The sequence below is a fragment of the Octopus sinensis genome, linkage group LG15 (assembly GCF_006345805.1).
Source record: "Octopus sinensis linkage group LG15, ASM634580v1, whole genome shotgun sequence".
Taxonomy (NCBI): Eukaryota; Metazoa; Mollusca; class Cephalopoda; order Octopoda; family Octopodidae; genus Octopus; species Octopus sinensis.
In genome coordinates this window covers 2,150,413-2,154,009 of record NC_043011.1, presented here as the reverse complement: position 1 = coordinate 2,154,009, position 3,597 = coordinate 2,150,413, and the positions used below count along the sequence as shown (strand labels likewise).

General features: G+C 39.2%; 1 long non-coding RNA gene across 1 annotated transcript; it reads left to right on the top strand.

Moving 5' to 3' along the window:
- The first annotated feature begins 203 nt into the window (after positions 1-203).
- On the top strand, positions 204-2,936 carry LOC118766160. Its single transcript, XR_005002070.1, has 3 exons — positions 204-213; positions 2,674-2,678; positions 2,825-2,936. It is a non-coding gene; the product is annotated as an uncharacterized LOC118766160 (long non-coding RNA).
- Positions 2,937-3,597: the final 661 nt, after the last annotated feature.

Below are 3,597 nucleotides of genomic sequence, written 5' to 3'. Positions count from 1 at the left end.
ATCAAAAATTTTTACAGGAAGATAGGAAAAACAGCGTTTACTGCAAGGTCTGTACCATCAAAAGAAGAAGTGCAGGGATTTTGGAATAAAATATGGGCAGAAGAAAAAACACACAACGAAAAGGCCCCCTGGATTATCTACAGAACTGGACCCCTTAGAAGAGCAAAAGTGGGAGGGTGTCAAGGTAGGAGATATAAGATCTGCTCTCAGGAGGTCAAGCAAATGGAAGCCTCCAGGAAAGGATAAAATTCCTAACTTCTGGCTGAATGCCTTCCCAGAGAGCCATGAACTGCTAACAGAACTGTACAATGATGTTTTGCAACACCCTAGTAGGATGCCTCCTTGGCTAGTTAATGGGTTAACATTCCTGCTTCCAAAAAGTGAAGAAACAAATGAACCAAAAAACTATAGACCCATAACCTGCTTAACAACTATGTACAAAACACTAACATCTGTCCTGACGGAATATACCTATAGTTTTTTAACAGACAGCAGCATATTCCCTAATGAACTGAAAGGATGTAAACGTGGATCCTACAGCTGTAAAGACCAACTACTCATCAATAAGATGATCTTAGAAGATTGTCACAAACGACACAAAAACTTATCAATAGCCTGGATAGACTATAAAAAGGCTTTTGATAGCCTACCACATAGCTGGATTAGGAAATGCCTGGAAATGTATAAAATAGAACCTACTCTGCGAAACTTCTTGACTGTAAGTATGAGATCATGGAGAACCACACTAACTCTGAACAGTGACAATGAATCCCTAAATGCTGGTGATGTAAAAATTTCGTGTGGCATTTTCCAGGGTGACTCACTGTCACCACTCCTCTTTTGTTTATCCTTAATACCTCTCTCAAAGCTGCTCAATGACGCGCAGTACGAGTATAAAATGTTTGATAAAAATATAAATCATCTTATTTACATGGATGATTTAAAGCTTTTTGCAAAAAATGACCAACAACTCAAGGGCTTACTAGCGATAGTCAAACAATTCAGTGACGACATCAGAATGCAATTCGGCCTCGATAAATGTGCAAAAGCTACCTTTATCAAAGGAAAAATGACAGAAACATCTAACGTTAACCTTGATCAGCAGAATGTCATAAAAGAACTAGACCCAGCGGAGAGCTACAAGTACCTAGGGGTAATTGAAGGGAACGGAATAAGGCATTCAGAGATGAAGGAAAGGATCAGGAGAGAATGCTATCGAAGAGTGAGAGCAATACTCAAGACAGAGCTGAATGCAAGAAACAGGATCGAAGCGATCAATGCATTAGCCATACCAGTCGTGACTTACAGTTTCAATATTGTTAACTGGTCAATTACTGAAATATGTCAGCTCGACAGAAAAATAAGGAAACTGTTGACAATGCATAGAATGCACCACCCTAAGGCAGATACAGAACGACTCTATCTGCCAAGAAAAGAGGGAGGCCGTGGTCTTTTGCAACTGGCAATAACAATGAAGATTGTTACAATTGGCCTAGACACCTACCTGAAAAACTCTGAGGACTGGATGTTAAAACTTGTCTCAAAACATGAAAACAAGAAAGCATCATACTCAGTCACAAAACACGCAAAGGAATATCTAAGTGAATTTCGAATACAACCAATTTCGGAATTAGAGATAGACATACAAGAAACAAGCACAGAAAAAGCTAGGCGCATGAAAACCCGTGCCAAAACTGCAGCCTTAGATATTCTGAATAATAAATGGCAAGAAAAACCTCTCTATGGCAAATACCCAAAGAGAGCGAATAATGCAGATATCGACAAAGCCCTGACCCATCAATGGCTAATGGCCTCTGGCTTAAAATCTGAAACAGAGGGGTTTATCATAGCAGCTCAAGATCAATGCCTACCAACAAGAAACTACCAGGCCAACATATTAAAGAACGGCAACAGCCCAACATGTCGTGTATGTCGACAACAAAATGAAACCATTGATCATGTTGTCTCCAAATGCAGTCTTCTAGCGCCTACAGAGTACCTCAATAGGCATGATAGAGCTGCACAATATATTCACTGGGTAATTTGCAAAAACCTGGATTTGCCCCATGAAAAAAACTGGTGGGAACACAATCCACCTCCAGTGCTAGAAAATGACCACATCTCACTCCTCTGGAACTTCACCATTCAAACTGACAGAAAGATAGATGCAAATAGGCCAGACATCATATTGAAAGACTTCAGACAAAGAACATGCCTCCTCATTGATATGACTGTCCCAATCGATATAAATGTATCTGTCAAGACCTACCAAAAACTGAGCAAATATAAAGATCTTGAAATAGAAATCAGCAAAATGTGGAAGCTGAAGACTAAAACAATACCTGTTGTCATAGGTGCCCTGGGAATGATAGCGAAAGGGACTGATTACTACCTAACTCAGATACCAGGAAACCCCAAAATGGCAGAAATTCAAAAGATGGTGCTCAAGGAACTGCTCATATCCTACGCAAAATACTCTCTATGTAATCCCAAGGTTTAAAACAAACTTTTTTTTTTATTTTTAAAAAAAAAAAAAAAATTTTTTTTTTTATGTATTAGACATTTACTAGCACAACACTAACCCCCCCCCCAAATATATGGCACAGAACTTCCAACCTGTTGTCTCTTGAGGTCTCTGGGTGAGACTTGGAGCCAACTTGTACAGACATAAAGCAAAAGTCAAACATAGAATAATAATAATAATAATAACTGGTGCATTGGGGACTGTGGGTAATGATATAGACAAATGGCAGAGGATTGGAATGAAATGTCATGTAGAGGTCGTGTAGAGCTTGTATAGAAATTTGGCTTCTTAAGAACAGAGAAGATTATAAGAAGGGTTTTGAGCACTTGAAAGATTGTTGAAAGCTTGTGGATATCTAAGATTACATGTAGTAAACTGCTACCTACATAACTTCTGCCAGGAATAAGACCAAATCTGAATGAATCCAAATAATTCTAATAATAATATTAATCTTTTCAACTATAGGCACTTAGCCTGAAATTTTAGTGGAGGAGGCTTGTGAGTTACACTGGTTTCAGTATTTGATTGATATTTATTTTATCTATTCTGAAGGGTGTGGAGGCACATGGCCCAGTGGTTAGAGCAGCAGACTCACAGTCGAGAGATTGCAGGTTCGAATCTCAGACTGGGCAATGTGTGTGTTTATGAGTGAAAACACCTAAGCTCCACGCGGCTCCGGCAGAAGGTAATGGCGAACTTCTGCTGACTCTTTCGCCATAATTTTCTCTCACTCTTTCCTCCTGCATCTTCCAGCTCACCTGCGACGGACCGGCATCCTGTCCAGGTGGGGAACCTATACTCCAAGAAACTGGGAAACCGGCCCTTATGAGCCAGGCATGGCTCGAGAAGGAACAAATCCTGAAGGGATGAGAGGCAAAGTCAATCATTGCAGAATTTGAACTCAGAGCATAAACTAGAAGAAATGCAGTAAGCATTGGAAGAAGAAAAAGAACAACAACAACAGTATCTAGAATAAAAACTTCAAATATAGAAATAATGAGAAGAGAAAAAGTATTTTCTAAATATATACAAAAAAAAAACAGAAAATGCAATATAGTTTTGGGATTGCAGAA